Source organism: Eleutherodactylus coqui, chromosome 1 (assembly GCF_035609145.1).
Source record: "Eleutherodactylus coqui strain aEleCoq1 chromosome 1, aEleCoq1.hap1, whole genome shotgun sequence".
Lineage (NCBI taxonomy): Eukaryota > Metazoa > Chordata > Amphibia > Anura > Eleutherodactylidae > Eleutherodactylus > Eleutherodactylus coqui.
Window position 1 is genome coordinate 484396220 of NC_089837.1, and position 18419 is coordinate 484414638.

An 18419-nucleotide genomic window follows, 5' to 3' on the forward strand; every position below is an offset into this window, starting at 1 on the left:
TCAGTAAAAAGGCGTATTGGCCGTAACTAAGAGGTTAAGGATACTTTCAGACAGGGGGACCATCAGGTATTTAAAGATTAGTACCTGCACCTTCCACTTTAGAGCGCACTCGCTTAAGTCAGCCGTTTCCAGCTCCTTCCGGCAGCTGAAGACAGCCCTGTATAGAGTTATATATGGTGCTGCCTTCAGCTGCCAGAAGTAGCAGAAAACAGCCGACGAGCATGTGCGCTCTGAAGGAGAAAGTACAAGTACTCCACGTGCCCGACAGCCGTCCCAACGACCATCACTCCTGTGCTTCTGCAGAGCGAGTCGTTCATATATAGAGGTAGGGCTGACACGAAGAGACTAGCGAGTTATTTCTCACTCAGTACCCCGTTGAGTCCCATGTATACACAGGACAGCCATTGTCAGAATCATTCATCTGAGCGATATTTTTTGGCTGATAGTGAGACCAGGTCTATAAGTAGACACATTACGTAGTAAAATGGCACATGCTATACCCAGTTTCCCCAAAAACAAGACCATCCTAAAAATAAGCCCTTCCCTAATTTTTGAGATTGGGGGGGGGGGTTATAATATAAGCCCTTCCCACAAAAAGAAGCCCTAGCTGCATTACAAAAGAAAAACGTCTCGGTCATGGGACGTTCTCAGATGTGTTGCATGCTGGGTACGAGAGACATAAGGCACGTCTTCACAATAGTTAGGTGGAAACCAAATAACTGCACAGGTTATAAATTGACTTTAGTTCAGGGCTCTTAGGGTATTGCAGCTTGTGGGTTGTCCAGTTGTAAAATACCGATGGCCTATCAGTATTATAGCCATTAATAGTAGTTTGAAGGGGGTCCACCACTGATCAGCGGTTTCTTGGGCTGCTGTGTGTTAAACAGGCCAAGGTGCAAGTCATTTCATTAAGAACTTGCAATACCAAGTCTGGCCACTGCCGTGTGAACGGAGCTGTCTGCTTCCTGCAGAAATGAACTCTGTGCATAAGCACACTGGCCCAGTGAGGGTCCCAGGCTACAAACCTCTGCTGATGGCCTATGTGCAGTGTGGGCAATCAGTAATACATCAGTTTACAACTGGACAACCCTTTTAATTCTGCCATGTTTGAACCCAGGCTAGAAACGTGTTCACATGGGCGTATGTGGGTTTCAGGCACACTGGTACTTAATAATGCAGTTGCCTGCTTATTTCGGTTGTTCCCGAGGGTTTGCATATATAATTATGGTGCATCTTTACATTGGCAACAAAAACATGCAGAAGGACCCGTTGATTTGCTGCATATTTGCGCCGGCCTATTGCAGTGTGTAATACGCACCAAGATAGGCCACGCTGGGTTCTTGTTTTTTTCCACACGACTGCTTGAAAAAAATACGGCCATGTGAAGGAACCCTTTCTGTAAAGGGGGGATTACCTCCATACTATAATAATTAACTATAAACAGGTATTATCACGCCACCCGTCTAATATCACATCATATGATACTTCTGATATCACATCCTATACGTCTGATATGTCTAATCTTTAATACAAAAGGGAAAAAAAAAAGGAAATATTGGCAAGGAGAACTAAAGCTTCAGACGCCCACAGAACACACATTGACTCATTTGGTTGGATCTAAGGTGTTCAAAGTGCCACTTGCTTGGAATGTACTAAGTGCACTGGCACTGGACAAGAAGCCCAATATTACAGCATTAACCCCTTACCAGCTGTACCTTTAGTGAACCTAGGTAAGTGCATACAGTAACCCATATATTCATCAAGCACCACCATTTACATTGTGGGAGTAGAGCGAAGGCGTCGTGCCGACAGCAATATCCCCTCCGCAAAGACAACAGTAACCTTCCCGATCCTCCCATGGAAAGTCTTTCATATTGTGGAAAGGGTCAGCTGCTGCACATACATTTACTATAGTCTGAGAACACTGTATATTAAACACATGTCCCCTTGGCTTTTTACCCCTTACGCGTCATGCATTTTTGAGTCAGTGGCTTTTTTCTTTGCAGCAGGCTGTAGGTGTGAAGGGGTTGCAACGGACAACGGATAGTGTCCACTGCATACTAGAACAGAGGGAGCACAAGTTACTCGTCCTTGGCCACCACGATCCACTGCTGCAGCCCCACTGTGCTCCCACTGTTTGTTGTGGAAGATGATGTCACCTGCCCGCCGCAGCCCCACTGTGCTCCCAGTGTTTGTTGTGGAAGATGATGTCACCTGCCCGCCACAGCCCCACTGTGCTCCCAGTGTTTGTTGTGGAAGATGATGTCACCTGCCCGCCGCAGCCCCACTGTGCTCCCAGTGTTTGTTGTGGAAGATGATGTCACCTGCCCGCCGCAGCCCCACTGTGCTCCCAGTGTTTGTTGTGGAAGATGATGTCACCTGCCCGCCGCAGCCCCACTGTGCTCCCAGTGTTTGTTGTGGAAGATGATGTCACCTGCCCGCCGCAGCCCCACTGTGCTCCCAGTGTTTGTTGTGGAAGATGATGTCACCTGCCCGCCGCAGCCCCACTGTGCTCCCAGTGTTTGTTGTGGAAGATGATGTCACCTGCCCGCCGCAGCCCCACTGTGCTCCCAGTGTTTGTTGTGGAAGATGATGTCACCTGCCCGCCGCAGCCCCACTGTGCTCCCAGTGTTTGTTGTGGAAGATGATGTCACCTGACCGCCGCAGCCCCACTGTGCTCCCAGTGTTTGTTGTGGAAGATGATGTCACCTGCCCGCCGCAGCCCCACTGTGCTCCCAGTGTTTGTTGTGGAAGATGATGTCACCTGCCCGCCGCAGCCCCACTGTGCTCCCAGTGTTTGTTGTGGAAGATGATGTCACCTGCCCGCCGCAGCCCCACTGTGCTCCCAGTGTTTGTTGTGGAAGATGATGTCACCTGACCGCCGCAGCCCCACTGTGCTCCCAGTGTTTGTTGTGGAAGATGAGGTCACCTGACCGCTGCAGCCCCTACTGTAGCAAACTCCCGGGATCATGGCGCCCAGTGCACGAGTGCGTATGCAGCGGTCAGGTGACTACTGCTGTCCTCTTCCACAGCACACTTCGGGAGGTCAGTGGGGCTTCTAGTGTGCTGGATCGCAATGGCAGAGGACGGGTAAGTTATTTTGGCCCTATAGGGGAAATGTTTTACAGTAAACAGACAACCCCTTTAAGCACAGAGTCTTTACAGGACATGAAAGACTGATGTAAAAAAAAGCCTATAAAATATAAGCAAATAAAGAAAAACAAAAACAGAAAACAAAACCCACTCAAAAACAAAAAACTAACTTTTTACACTCTTTTGCACAAGAAAAAAAAAAACACTGTATAATGAGGTAAGCACTGTATAGTGAGGTAAGCACTGTATAGTGAGGTAAGCACTGTATAGTGAGGTAAGCACTGTATAGTGAGGTAAGCACTGTATAGTGAGGTAAGCACTCATAAGTTGATCAACCAGTTCACCGTGAACTTTAGTCTACATGGATTATAAAATGCTAACTTTGTGACCCCCTTTTTCAATGCCGTTGCCATGGTTTATCCCAATTCCCATCCTCATGTATGTAAAATAGTCGCTAGGTTCTCACACTGCCCTCTGCACGGCGTAGGTTGTGGATCGGGTAGTTGGAGAACCTGGCAGCTATTTTATATACATGACGAGGGAACTATGGGAGCGATATTGTAGGCGGGGCACCATGCTATACACTCAGGGACCGCCAGAACACTTTTTTCCTTATTCTTTTTTTAGGGTGGTCACTACAGGGTTTCATGCTCCTACATAGCTCACGTTTCCATTCCTACCAAGATGCCCGTTTCTATGAATGGACGTACTGCCAACACGCTATTACTAGGTCATCATACCCCAGGTAAGAAGTGATCAATGGCAACGAGTGACCCATCTCCAATCATCCGCTCACAGGCGCACATGAACAACGACTGGGAACTTTATGTAAATCGGGACAAGAATCGGCGCACATACAAGGCATTAAAGTGATGGGTGCCCATCAGATTGTCGGAGACGACCTCACAGGCTGCCAATCTGACGAGGCTGGTGTGTACAGTGAACAACAACAGCTCGTCACACATTCACTGAATAGCAGTTTCCAGCTTTTGGCTGCTGAAAACATTTCTTTCTGTCTACATATTGTCTGCGCCTTCCTTTTCTCCACCTCACCCCATTACTCTGCAGAGAGGTTGCACAATACATTCGTGTTCTGGAAAAGTGCCCGCATTCTTCCCCCGGTGAGGCAGGAGCTGTAAGAGCGGCGGCGGCGGGCATTGTGTGCTCAGGGATGTTACCTTCATTCCAGGACACAAGTTACACGAAAATCAGACAGACACCACAAGATTTCTAACTGCAAAGCCATTAACCCTTGGCTTTCAAACCCGTTAACTCCACCCCCCCCCCCACCCCCGCCAGGCTACAGATTTACATGTGAATCAATAACATGGAAGACGTATTTCTAAGGGCTGTGGAGTCCATAAGCCAAACCTCCAACTCCTCAGTTTTCGCAGACTCCTTTGTATATGACTCACGTCTATGTGCTAAATTTACAGTATTAAAATGGTAATGTCAGGCCTTACATCACTAGATAATAAATATATATGCACACACACACACACACACACACACACACACTTTTTAGAAGCTGCACACCAAGTTGGTATAAGCGCTCCCCCCAAAAATAAGCCCTAGCTAACCTGCATGAAGGAGAAAAAAAACAAATCAATCCTCACCTGGTCCGTGGCGTCCCAAAGCTTCGCAATAGTTTCTGGCGTCGCTGCAGCAAGCTGCAGTGTCCTCCGCGGTGACATCAGTTCCTTTCTGGTGACGGGGCCTTGAATACCCCACCTCCAGCAAAGCCAGCGCTGCGATTGGATCGAGTGCCAGCCAATCACAGCCGGCGCTTGAGGAGTCAATCACAGCCATTCACAGAATGACATCACTGAATGGCTGCGATTCGCTCATTGAGCATCAGCTGTGATTGGCTGGAGCTCGATCCAATCACAGAGCTCGCTTTGCTGGAGACTGGGTATGCAAAGCCCCGTTTACCAGAAAGAAACTGATATGTCAGCGCAGAGGACACTGCAGCTTGCCACAGTGCCGCCAGAGACCATCGCGAGGCACCAGGACGCCGCAGGCAAGGTCAGTATAAGGCTACACCCCCACCCCACCCTGAAAATAAGACACCGCCTCTTTTGGAGCAAAAATTAATATAGACAGTCTTATTTTCGAGGAAGCACAGTAGTATTCCATGGAGACCTTTCAATATAAAGGGTTTCACCATAACTGGCATTATCTATCCATAAGACAGGTGATAAAGGGAGGTTCTTGCCATTGGTCTCCGTCAATCCACCTAGTCTTATCAGATACAATAATGTGGCAAGCTGTGGTGTTTTGTCAATGAGTCGGGCCCAGCTCTGTGATAAAGGCCCCAACGCAGATGTTAACGGATGTCCTCCATGCTGCCGCTGTTTCTCGGAAGGCGCTACAAAGAGATCAAGAGGAGATCCTGCTCCCCTATGTGCGCTGTGTACGGGAGACTTCATATCAGCAAGTCTACAACCAAACAGCAAGCCATGGAGGGGCAAAGATGAAGCCTCCAAAGAAGGAAAATGTGAAAGTTCTATATACAAGTCATATAATGGCCAGAAATAGTGCAGCTCCTCATGCACATAAAAATGAGATCTGAGGTAATCTGAAAACAAGGTGGTATGCTTTATTCCCTGCGTACCTGAGTTTTTAGCAACTTTTCTAAAACAGGTTCCCCTTACCCGCTCATTTGCTGCTGTTCGCACCATTTCATGTCCTAGATCTGATTTTCAGGTGGTCTTCCTTTTTTTTTTTGCCATGTCATTTGCAATTCACTTTCATGCAGATGACTTGTTTCCGGGTACCATTCTGCCAGTAGTTCCCTGTCCTGCACTTCCTTGTCCTGACTTCCCATGCTGCACTGCACAGTCTGGTTTAAAAAGCAAGGGGGGCAGTATCTGAATGTCCAGCCCTCTACTCTTCCAGGACAATCCAGGCATTCTGGCCAAATGAGGAATAAACCAAATATAATATGTGTACAAACACGACCCCAAGAAAATGCTGCGATTTGTTTTCCACACCAAACGGTCCGCAATAAAATCTGCATGTTTAAATTCAGCTGGGGACACCAATGCTTCTCTATGGGCACTTTGAGTTGCGGATCTTCCGTCTGGGTGACCAGTGTGGATTCCGCAAATCACATCTGCCCGTGGACATTGGGACTAATGGCCCTTCTACATGGGCAGACGACTGCACGAGCGCCGCCACCATCGCTAAGGTAGTCAGCGCTCGTGCACAGCGTTTAGACAAAGATCTTGGTTGGCTTCTCACTCAGCACTTCACCTTCAATATAAAGACCTGAGTGGGGAGCGTTTACACGCAGCGACAAGCCAGCAATAAAAAGCTGCGAATGAATAGTGAGCAATGGGCCATAAAAGAGTAACTAAAAGACAACCCGATCATTGACCAGGTTCAGCTCCCTAATATACTATGCATACACGCCACCTTCATTGATATCACCTCCTTATGGCACCGCATCACCTCACAACGGCTGTCACTCACAAATCGTTACACGAAGCAGTCGTGCGCTATTCGTTCACTTGTTGGCCACAGAGTTTTAGCCTGCATAAAAATAGGCGCTACTTAGTTCGCGTGTCGTTCGGTTTAAAGCAGCAGTCGGTCAAACAACTTGAGGGGAGGGGCGATTGTCAGGATGTACTCTCTGCCCCCTCCCCCTTGCCGCATTCACCGGATAATAGAATTAACTCTACCCATCGTAGAAGAGATAGAAGGGCAGCGAAACGGAACCGGTTACAATCTCTGAGCCCCATAAACTATGTTACGGTGCTCAAAAGCTGAGGGAAAGGGGGGAGTCCGGAGAGTCGTGTCCGGTACTTAAAGTGTCCCGCTGTTTGTACGGGGAGACTTCAGAGACACAGAGCTGCAACGGGGCACCCGGCACATATCAAACAGCTCCCCAGACTCCCTGTGCTGTCACCTTCGAGACCCATAACATGATTTATGGGGCTTCGATAACATGACAGGTTCCCTTTAAAAAATATTTTTAAAAAACAAACAAAAAAAAAAAAAAAAAGCACCTTCCTTAGATTTGCTAGTTTGCATAACTTTTGTCAAGCATCTAAAAGAAATCTGGTAAAGAACGCACGTCTTTCGCCTCCAGAGGTGGGCAAACCCTGCTAAGGGATGGGGCTCATCACACTGTAGATAGTAGTTGGGGGTGGGGGGTGTTCTGTTGCAGCAAGCACCCCTTATTTCTGATATTAGAGCGGTGGTTATAATGGACAGTACTAAAGTATTCCTGCCTGTTTCTTGCATTTATTTACATACTTGTTGAAGAACTGTGAAGTCCTTTCATAAAACCTGTGCTAGTAAAACGTGGCCTACGACGCAGCACCGGATTACACGCTCAACATGCCGATGACGAATGTAACATTAGCCAAAACTAATTGCTTTGCCTGCAGCCTGACTCGGCCCGGAATATAAATTGTTCACCAGACCCGTAGCGCCCCCCCATCAGTCTCTCATATGTTGGCATAAGCAGACTAAATACATAAATACTCGGCTCATATTATAGATGTCTCAATTCATCAATGGATGCATTACTGAAACACAATAGGTTTACGTCTCGGCTATGATACACGATCTATACTATTTCACAATACGAACTGCAGCGGGATCATCAATAAGCTGCCGCGAGCCGGCAATAAACTCCATCGCGTCCTAAAGCGTATGGCCTCTATATTCAATAATGTCAGCAAAATAATAAATTATTTTTTAAAAAAGCATCGCTGCGAGGTTTTATAGGTATTTATTGGAAATTACATTGCAGGTAAAGAGAGTAGACATTGCGGCATAGCCTACCTTAGAGGGTTGAATATACTGCAATAGGGTATTGCGCTGCATTAGTTTGCAGGTTTACCTTTCATGATCCATCTACAGATCATTAAAGTCGAGGAATGTGTCAAGCTCTGATCAATGATGGCGATGGATACACCGAGGCGAGAACGTTCCCCTCTTGGCGTTCTTATGTACCGGGGAGCAGTCTAGCCAGGCGTGTCTATGGGGATGGTATGTGCAGATAAGCTTCTACATCCGTGTGGCTTTTGGAAACCGTACCATAAACAGGGACTGCTCTGGATTCCGGTAACATCCAGTTCACGGTTATTGTACTCCGGTAAATCACAATACATAAGTAAACATCTGCCTTCCAGATTGCAGCCAACTTCTAGTTGATAGATGATGGCCGTGTCTGCTTCGGCTATGAAACCCAACCTTCGGGGACCTGTTTTGACAGGTTTTAAAACGTCAGGTTTCCAGACAAAGAATGGGCGCTTTGTTCTGTAGGGTTATGGAGTATGGTACGAGGAATATTGCCCTCAGCTAGTGAGCATGAAAGACGTGCAGGTGCTACTTCAGTCTCGACACCAGGTAGGCGGCCTCGTTAAACCAGACGATCGCAGGTGCACCCCACATGACCCTTAAAAAAAAAAGTCTTGGCAAATTGAAAGAATTTACTTTATTGTTCTGCCTAGGCATCGAGAGCAATGCAATTAGGACAAGTAAAATCAGAGTGGGGGGATGAGTTTATCGCTCGGAGCGTTCAGTACTTGTTTTTAAACTAACTCATATGGAGTTGTATTTGGGGCTTTTTATACCAGTAGGAACCAGCAACGCCGCCACAATCACAAGGTTTGAAAAAAAATAAATAAAAATAATTTAATTAAATGACAATTAAAGGCGTCCACTGCCACGGGAAACCAGCTCTGTTGCCCCACCAGCCTCCTGGTGATTGTTATAGAAGATAACGTCAGAGTAAGTCACCTGACCACTGCAGCCTATCAGAGGCTGCAGCATCTTCATTCTGGACCCCTGGCACCGAGGCACCCAGGATGTGAGCACTAATGCCAGGAGAACGGGCGGTGATGCTTTAGCATCCGATTGGATGCAGGGGTCAGGTGACCTCTGCTGACATCTTTCACAACAATCACCGTGAGGATAGATGGGCGAAAGCGTTGGTTGGTAATTTACACAGCCCTAAGCCAGCATGTATATGATGAAATTAAAGCCCTGTTTACACTGAAAGATGATCGCTCAAAAAAAAAAAAAGAAAGAAAAAAAACGCTAGTTTGGGTGACAGTTTTAAGCGATAATCTTTGCAGAAACTCTTAAGTAGCTAATTAGCTACTTAAGAGTTAAATGAAGGCGGAGCGGAGCACTGCTGACAGCTCCGAGAACAGCAGCTGCTTTGTTTACGACGCTCTCAGCGGGTATCCAGCTGAGAAGTCCAAGCGGGATACCAGCTGAAAGAATACCATCAGCGCCATTCACTGAAAACTCAGAGTGCGGCGCTGATAAGTCATCAGTGATTTCTAGCTTGCTAAAAACCAGCGATGAACGAATAGTGCGTGATGGCAGCACATTTAGACGCAACGGTTATCGCTCAAAAGATGGCTTTTGATCGATAATCGTGTCTAAATGGGCCTTAACAAAGGGTTAGCCAGCCACAAAAAAAAGAAACAAAAACTTTTTGAAACTTGCTCAGGGTGGTGGAGAGACAAGGTCATGCCCCCCCCCCCCCCCCTCAACCAATGTCCTGCTGTTCCTGTAACAATGCCCAGGCCCTCTCTTTCTGCTCAGCCATGATACCATCCTGATGAACTGACAGGGAAAAGCTGCAGTTAACCCCTTGATACTAAGGGCATGAATGTACTGCCTCTGGCTTCAGGTTTTATGTGAATTGGGGTGAGAAATATATGGCCTCTGCGAATAGAACGCTAGCAGAAATACCATATACTACAATACGTAAGTATTGCAGTATATTGTGTAAGCGATCAAATGATCACAAGTTCAGGTTCCCTACGCGGAAAAACGTTAAGTAAAAATTAGTGGAAAGCTGGTTATTGTTAATACGAAAAAAAAAAAAAGTTACAACCCTCTCCCCTCTTCCCAAAATCATTATAAAAAGGAAAAAAAACTGGGGGAAAAAAACCCCACACCCCCCTTGGTACTACCACATCCGTAAAAGTCCGATATAGCAAATTAACACGTTATTAATCCGACACGGTGAACACCAGAACTGTACTTTTTGATTACGGTCTCCAATTAAAATTTGAAGGTAGCATTGAAAATTACAAGTAGCCCCACAAAACCAATCCCTCAAATAGCTACGTCAATGGAAAGATGCGGAGAAACCGAAAACCAGAACATCTTGGAGTGTGAGCTGCACCACAGAATACGGGTCCATGTGTAGTCTGTTTTAGTGGATTACATGTGGATATAAAACTAAACATTTGGCATGGTCATAATTGTACGGACCCCACAGAATAAACTTGTGTTTTCTACCCCTATTTCACACCAAATAGAAATTTTTAGAGGTTTCATTACATTACATGGTGCATTAAACACCAACTGAAAAACATAACGCGTTCCGCAACAAACAAGCCCTCAGACAGCGACGTGGTTGGAAGAAGAATTATGATTTTGGGCCGTGTCATAAAAGGGGTTAATAGCTCTGTCCTTTACCCAAAAGTCTGTATTTTGGGCATATTTCTATGCTATACATCCAACTGCTTGGCAACAGCCTCACGATACTTGTATCCTCCATATAAAACAAAACCCATTTTCAGCAGACCTCGCCCACAGGCTCATAGATATGCCATGTTATCAGATGTGGGGGGCAAAAACCCCCCCCAAAAAAACCTAAACTGGATTGCCATTTCTGCCCCGGTGTCCAGCAGCCGCCGTCACCTCCATAACACCCAGTCCACACGGTTTTGTTGTAGGACAGGAATGGAGATCCTTGTTCTTCTCATCCACGAGGCACTCTACATCTATTTGACGCTGACAACGGCTGTTAGTAGTGGAAAGTGAAGCAATTATCCTAAAATATACGGCGATCGTATTAAAACCAGTCATGTTTTTCAGACTTTGGCCCAGTAATTAGCGCGCCCAGTATTTCCCTCCCCGGCTGGTAATACTGAGGTGGACTCCCACATATCTTGGCAGAACACATTTAAGAAGAATCTGGCAGAGTGTTTATTTAAGGCCCTTTTACAATGCGAACTATTAACACTTCTCACATCGCTTCCATCTACTCGTTACACTCCAATATTGCAGGAAACGATAAACTTGTTTTGCACTGGATGGCAATGAGCAATTACTGCCACGCCATCATTAAAGCCGGCCAGAAGCAAAGACAGCTAGTTCTCCCGACTCCACCATAAACATGCATGTTCGGCCCACCGGATAGGGGGATAAGGTGCTGACAGACCCCCCTGGTAGAGCCTTACCTGCAGTGGGGAGAAGAGTAACCTAGCAGATTCCTCGGGCTGCTGGGGGAGGGGGGGGGGGGGTAGGTTCTGCTTCTATGGCTTTTAGGTCTCTAAATGTTCCTATAGATTGTGCACATATGAACATCAGCAGCTCTTCTGATTAACTTTACACTTTAACCCTTCAAAGGACTTGGCCACTTTTTCTTGATTTCCAGCATCTACTCCCCACTTTCAAAAAAAAAAAAATCATAACTTTTTTCTGTTTTGTACCCGTCTCAGGGCTTGTTTCTTTCCATTTATAGGGATGTGTGAGGGATCATTTTTCTGAAACAACCTGTTTCTATAGGTACAATTTTTAAAAAAGGACATACGACTTTTTAATAACTTATGTTTTTTTTTCTCTTAGAGACATGGTGAAAAAAAAAAAAAATAATGCTATTTTGGCGCCATGTATTTTTTCTGCCGACATTCATCACGCAGGATATATAATGTGTTATTTTTTAATACAGTTTCCCCAAAAATAAGCCCTACTTTTTTTTTCGGGAAACTTAATATAAGTCTACTCCAAAAAATAAGCCCTGGCTGCATTACATTGAAAAAAAAGAAGAGAGAAAAAAAAAAAAAAGGGGAATTACCCATGAGGCTCGGTAATGCCACAGCTCAGCCAATTCATAAATCCCACCTCCACAACGTGAAGGCTGTGATTGGCTCTTTGACCGCTGCTCAGCCAATTAATGCAGCACTTGATGAACCAATCTGCCATTGGATTGGTTCATTGAGCCGTGTATTGATTGGATGAGCAGCGGTCAAAAACCAATCCCGTAACCAGGAAGTGATCTTCTATGGGCGGCCCAGGACTGCAAGAAGTGCATCGGAGCTCCGGGGGGAACCTGGACCGAGCCTGCTAGGTAAATACAAGACAGGGTCTTATTTTTGGAGAAACGCAGTAGATAAAACTTTTAAAGACACGGTGGCACCAAATCTGTTTTTGTATCTTTTAAGTCTTTTTTTCATTATGAATGCGGGAAGAGAGGTTGTGTTTTTTAACTTTTAGAATCCTTTATTCTTTAGAAACTTTTCTTCCACCGCCATAGGCAGAAATAAATGGCTGCCCCGGGAGCTTTTAAGACGACCCTGGACAGCCATGACAACCGAACGCACAAATTTTGATTGGGGCTTCAAATAGTAAACTACTACAATCAGCGCAAGCGCTGACTGCGGCTGAAGTGAAAGGGTGTGGGCTGTGGAGAACAGCACCCGCCGTACATGGAGCAGGATCGACTCCCGCTCCATACAACCTCCGCACACCGAGGATGTAACTGTACATCCTGTAGGGTGAACCCCGGGGGTTCTTTTAACTGGTCCCATATCTACTGACAATAGGTGAACATTAAGCACATCTGAAGCTTTTTTTCCTCCTCTTTTGGGGGGGCGGTAACAACCACCAGCACCAAAATGGTCATATCTGATTTCAAAAGTCCACAGGGAGAGAAACAGAAAAAAAAAAAGGCTTTACATCGATGTGGATTTAAAAGGAAAAAAAGTAACAGCGATATCTTAAAAGCCTCGTATGACAGCTGCGAAAATGTGTCTGTCTGGTCTGTAGCTGGGATCCATCATCAGAATTAAGTCTCAAATTGCTGTAGGCAGCCTGATCTCATGGTCAACCCATGTAATGCCGTCAAGTATCATCTACTACAGCACTAAGTGCTGTTTACAGGGCAGGCAGACAATCGAAGAACTGATCTGAGAGGATAAGCACCAGCTACAATCATTTTTATGTTAAATCCTAACCAGGGAGGACACATTTACAGGCAGATCCCACAGTTTAATGTATGTATTTTAGTATATACATAACCCAGCAGACTAGTAGCACCCGTACAACGCCTCTCGTTGGCAGCTATGGTACTACACTGCTGAATAGGTCAGCCACCCACATCAATGTACATAAAACAGAAGTGTGATGACAGCACTGATACCCCATGAGGACACCTGCAACCACATGGAGACCATGTATCAAAGACTAGGAATCGCTACATTGTATCATTTTTAGTTACTACACTTGTTGCCCTGGTAGAATATACTGGCTCCATATAAATCCTAGATGAATTCACTTTACAAGTTTGTTCACATTTTTTTGGCTTCAGTATCAAATGGAGAGTGGGATTCCCTTGGGCCAGGTTCACACGAAGGGGATTTGCCATGGATATCCCATGCGGACCCTCCAAAAGGACAATGCGGCATTTACAGAAGCAAAGTGGGTGAGATCTGTAGAATCTTATCCACACTTTATATAAAAATGCATGGTAGAGACGGACCTGCAGTATGGATTTTAACCCCTTAGCCCCCAGCAGTTTAGGACGAGCTCTATTCTGCAGCAAAAAAGACATTATTGTAGAAGGGGCTCTTTTCGGCCAAGACTGTAAACAGCCGCAGCTCCGGTTTTATGAGAACTACCAATACACTTTTAAAGCAAGATTCTTGTCTTTAGAATGCTGGATTTACAGCGGTTACCTTTTCAGTCAGTGTGCGCAGAGCAGAGAGGGAGGGGAGAGCAGCCTGTAGCAGAGAAGTTCTGTAATTCTGCCTCTCTCACTTTCCCAGATGAGGGGTGCGACTTGAATTTTTGTTGTTCCTGTTATCGCCCCCTTCATCAGAGAGCATATTTACTGTTCAATTATGACATAATTGAAAAAAAAAAAAAGGAGTGAAGTTATAAGCATTTGCTCATCCAATCACTCCTCAACACCGTTTAACCCCACAAGTGCTGTGGCATCTAAATTCTCCCCTTACACAAGGCTTTAAGTATAAAAAAAAATTAAAAAGCAAAAAACCTACATATAAGGCCCAACGCCCACAGACTGAATATTATTGCGGCGGATGCCTGGCCGCGATTTCCGCAGTAACAGTCCACAGATGTGCCACGTTACATGATTCTCCCCTTTCCACGAGCAGAAATCAACCTGGAAGGGGGGGGGGGGGGGGGAAATAAATTAATTAATAAATCGCAGTATCTTCTATTTTGTGCGGTTAAAAAAAATGCATGGATGGCTTCGATTACAGTCAATAGAAGCCATCCATGAGCACAGCGGAAGTATCGTGGGAATATGCGTCACCGCCCAGCTCCAGCACGGCATGCGCGCCAGATGGGACACTCGCAGCGGATCCGGAAAGGTGAGTATAGGGTCTTTGGGGGGGCACCGGGTAGGATTCTGAATCCGACCCAGCCGTGGGCATGAGGCCAAATTGAGGCAAAGCATCTCGTTTCCTTTAAAAAAATCGTACACACCTCAAAAATGGTACCAATAAAAAACAACAAGTTGTGCCACAAAAAAAAAAAAAAAAAAAGCTCCAAAAATTAGAATTCTAAATACGGTATATATTACAGATTGCACGCATGCATACATATATACTGTGCATAGCGTGCATTGTAGTCAGATGCTGTGGGCTGGTCTGACCGGCCATCACTAGCTGATCAAGGCAGGGGAAGAAACTGAAGGGCCAGTCACACGGGATGATCATCCTTCAGAAGAACTAATTTGCGCGATAATGTCGCGTCTGAATGCGCAGCCGTCTTGCGCTCTTCGCTTACAGTTCGCTCACTTTCAACAGCTGACTTCTCACACAGAGTAAAACGCAAGTAACGGTGAAGCCGGCGGCGATCTGCTAGTCTAAACGCTCTGCACAAGCGCCAACAACCCAGCGGCGACAGCGGGCATTAGACTAACGCTGAGTGTCAACCAGGTGGTCAGAGAACAGGTTGCCTTTTTCCAACTTTAACGCAACTGTTGGGGGTTAAAAACCGCCTACTATTATTTTTATGCATTTGGTAGTTTTATGGTTTGTTTTTCATGACGTAAAGAGCTATTTTTTTTTTCCTAAGTTCCTTTTTTCATTAAAATTTTTATTTTTTATTCAAAAGAGGTAATGTGTACAAAAAGTTGTTTTTTTTAAGTTTCATTTATAGTTATTTTTAATTATTGCATTTATGCTAAAATAAAGTAGAGGAATGGTTCGCCATTTTGTTTTACACATTTAGATATATAATATGTATAGTCTCGGATTACGGGGCGGATATGGCGACGGTTTCTGTTGCTGTGGGCGGTGGGTCGTTTTTTTAAAATATACTTTATTTTGTTCATTTTTTTTTTATACTCGTTTTTGTACTTTATTTCTTCAGTTTCCCAGTAACTAGGCAACCATAGGAGCCCCAGTTATAGAGGAAACCATCCCCTATATTAACAGTAGCCACTGACTGAGCAAGCTCTTTCACATCAGGGTTCGCCGGGTCTCATGCAGCGCCGCTTCCAGTATTCTCTACATAGCACTTAAAGCGCTGCAAGAGAGAAGGCAGAAGCAGTTACAAACCATCCGCCTTCTCCTTTGGGTCCTCTGCTGTCTGACAGCCAAGCACCCAACCTGTTCCCGTTAGATTGCAGGTGCTTTAATCCCGCGCCATATCTTCACTATGGCGTGTTATGGAAGCCCAGGACACTTGCGGATTTAACCCATTAAGGACCAAGCACCATATGCCAATTATTGGGGCAAATTTTCAGTGCAGGTTCCACCTCTTCAAATAAAGTGGAGAATTCCGCATCAAAAACCCACGCCAAAATCAGCAGCTTAGGGCGCATTTTTTTATGCGGATTGTCTGCTGTGGACACGCCAGTACATGTAGATTTTTGTGCACGCAAATACACTGCGTAGTTGCACACAAAAAAAATAAATACATAGAAGAGCCCATGTATCTGCCGCGCAAATACGCAGGTCCCATACGCCATACAATCGCCTATTGTGAGGCGCAATACGCACCAAGAGTGATCACGTGAAAAAAATTAAATACGGTCATGTGAACCCATTGAAACCAATAGGTTCTATTTACTACGTAGGCACACAGAAGCTATGGTAGGTCCTGTGGGGGAGGAGCCCGACTCCTCCATTGGGTGTCCAGGATTAGAAAAACATGGCCGCATTCCTCCAGAACCAGCAGCCCTGCTGTTCACGGACAGGTGTGGCGTAATTTCTGAAAGGAAGCAGCCATGTTTTTTTAACCCTGGACAACCCCTTTAAGGTATCTCGCAAGCCTATAAGTGATAACAGCTACTTTATCTATATACAGTCCCGACGGTAAGCGGAACGTCCGCCACAAATCCCACGGATACGATTCGTTTGCGCCATTATAAATGCGGCGACTGTCCTTGTGGGAAGTCCTCAGACAATACACAGTATCTGCGCCTCGTGCGAACAGATCCCGCTGTTACATTATATCTAGCACTCCGACCAGATGATATTCCAGAGCTTCCGATAATCCGGCAGCTAGCGGGGGCGTTAGTGGGAGATTACAGGAGTTCTACTGCGCTACTGCATGCGGTGCGATAACATCAGGCCAGTAGGGAATAGCGGACGGATACAGATAGGCAACGGATAAGGAATCTCCACATCTAGAAGGATCAGCAGCCCCACCTTCTACAAGTTATTGGGGTGCGGATGGGGGGGGGAAGGGGGTTAAGCGCTGCGGAATATGTTTGGCGCTATATGAATAAAGATTATTATTCCGGTACAAATACTTTGTATCAGACGGTTTAAGAAGTTACTGATGACGGCGAGCAGCGATACATCCCGGAACACGGACCAATACACACAGCTCTGCCAATACCTGCCGGCCCACAGATTCACTGTGTAACCTACTAAAGACCGTGTGCCCACAGCCGCCGCAGCCTGGCCACCCCTCGCCCGTGCCGCTGCAGCCCGGCCACCATAACAAACATTAGATCACACTTCTTTACACTGCAAGAAAGTTTCAGGACATTTCAGCCATATTCCATCCACACCTCAGCTCTATCCCACATGCCAACCCCACCACCTGCTGCCCCCTAACATGCCAGTCACACAGCTTGACATTCTTCCATTTGCCCCCTGCTGCCCATCTCTTCTGTCTTCACTTTTTTTTTTACTGTCCCTGCCCACTGCTCACCATGCTACCTACTTCCCCTCATCTCTCTTACCCCCACACTTCCAGCTGCCCTTCTCTTCTTTTGCTGCCCCGCTCACCATACTACCTACATTTCCTCTACAAAGCCCCCTATCTCTTGCCCCCCATGCTTCCAGCTGCCCCTTTCCCCTGCCTTCTCACCAGCTACCCCTCTCTTTTGCCCCCATACTTCCAGCTGTTCCTCTACTCTGCCCTTCAGGTATTTTGCTGCCCCTCTGTCCTGTTCACCATGCTACCTACTTCCTCTCATCTCTCTTGCCCCCACACATCCAGGTGCCCCTCTCTCTTGCCCTTCAGGCTTTCTGCTACCCCTCTGCCCTGCTCACCATGCCACCTACCTCCCCTCTTGCCCTCACACTTCCTGCTGCCTCTTTCCCCTGTCTTCTACCCAGCTCTCCCTCTCTCTTCCGCCCCACACTTCCAGCTGCCCCTCTCATGCCCTTCAGGCTTTCTGCTACCTCTCTGCCCTGCTCACCATGCCACCTACTTCCCCTCCTCTCTTGCCCCCACACATCCAGCTGCCCCTCTCTCTTGCCCCCACACTTTTAGCTGCCCCTCTCTTGCTCTTCGGGCTTTCTCCTGCCCCTCTGCCCTGCTCACCATGTCACCCACCTCCCCTCTTGCCCCCACACTTCCAGCTGCCCCTCTCCCTACATCCCCACCCCTCACCGTCCCCCCCTCTGCCCTCGGCGGTCACGTCGTGCTTCTCCCCGGCCATCCCCAGCGAGCCCCCCGCCGTGCCCGTACAGGTAACCTCCCGCCGCTCTCACAATAAAGCCGCTTCACTCACCGTTCGTCACACCGGGGCCGCCGCAGAGCAGAAAGAGAAGAACGCCGACTACGAAGAAGGCCGGCAGCTCCGCCATAGTAACCAGCGCTCAGCGACCACTAACTGCGCGACCACAAGCGATCCAGACAGAGCAGCACTACGGGAGCGCGCCGCACAGCGCGGCCTCCTTCCAGCCGTGGAACGCAAAGTCTGCGCTCCACGCCTCCCTACCACTGCCCTCCACCTACAGCCGTAGGGGGCAACAGAGAGCGCTGATTGGTTACACGGTAGGACCCGCCCACCCCGGTCAGCAGGTGGGAGGAGTCATCATGACGTGAGGTGAAGAATCTTTTGTTTCGGC

General features: G+C 46.8%; 1 protein-coding gene across 1 annotated transcript in view; it reads right to left on the bottom strand.

Annotated features, from left to right (window-relative positions):
* ACVR1B (activin A receptor type 1B) overlaps positions 1–18147 on the bottom strand; it is a 39589-nt gene extending 21442 nt beyond the window's left edge. The window contains exon 1 of the mRNA XM_066594066.1: positions 18080–18147. The gene's annotated coding sequence lies outside the window, so the exon portion shown is untranslated. The remainder of the gene's footprint in view (positions 1–18079) is intronic.
* Between the last annotated feature and the right edge of the window lie 272 nt (positions 18148–18419).